Source organism: Corvus brachyrhynchos, unplaced genomic scaffold (genome assembly GCF_000691975.1).
Source record: "Corvus brachyrhynchos isolate BGI_N302 unplaced genomic scaffold, ASM69197v1 scaffold279, whole genome shotgun sequence".
NCBI lineage: Eukaryota > Metazoa > Chordata > Aves > Passeriformes > Corvidae > Corvus > Corvus brachyrhynchos.
Window position 1 is genome coordinate 10,459,002 of NW_008246060.1, and position 506 is coordinate 10,459,507.

The window sequence follows — 506 nt, forward strand, 5'->3', positions numbered from 1 at the left end:
GGCCCAGCGGGCATCCATTACAGAGGCAGTGGCTGCCTCTGGGGCACAGTGCACAGAGCCACAGAAAGAGCAGATCCTCCCTCCCGTACCCCTCTCTGGCTGGCGATAATAATGTGAGTAAATGTCACAGTCTGCAGCAAGTTGCAGCACTGCTGTTTGGGTTTAAAGCCAGGCATGCTGATTCAGAGCTGCAGGCCAGGCTGATGTTAGCCACAGCACAGAGTCCATTCTATCAATAAAACACAGTTGCCCTGAGGGGCATAAAAAGTATATGGGGTTCTTACCTGCCTCACTAGTAGCAAAGAAAGAAAGAAGCTTTCTTTGCTCTTAAGAAAAAGTCCTTTCTATACTCTTTTAGACTGAACCAATCCTGTCCATATTCCTAGGGTGTTGCAGTTCCTTGTATGCACTTAAAAGCCACCCTAAAACTCATGAGTTTTCTAAGTGCTTTTGCTGGCTAACAGCTATAGTTTTCCCCTTCCTTTTGTGTCGTTATTTGTTTATGA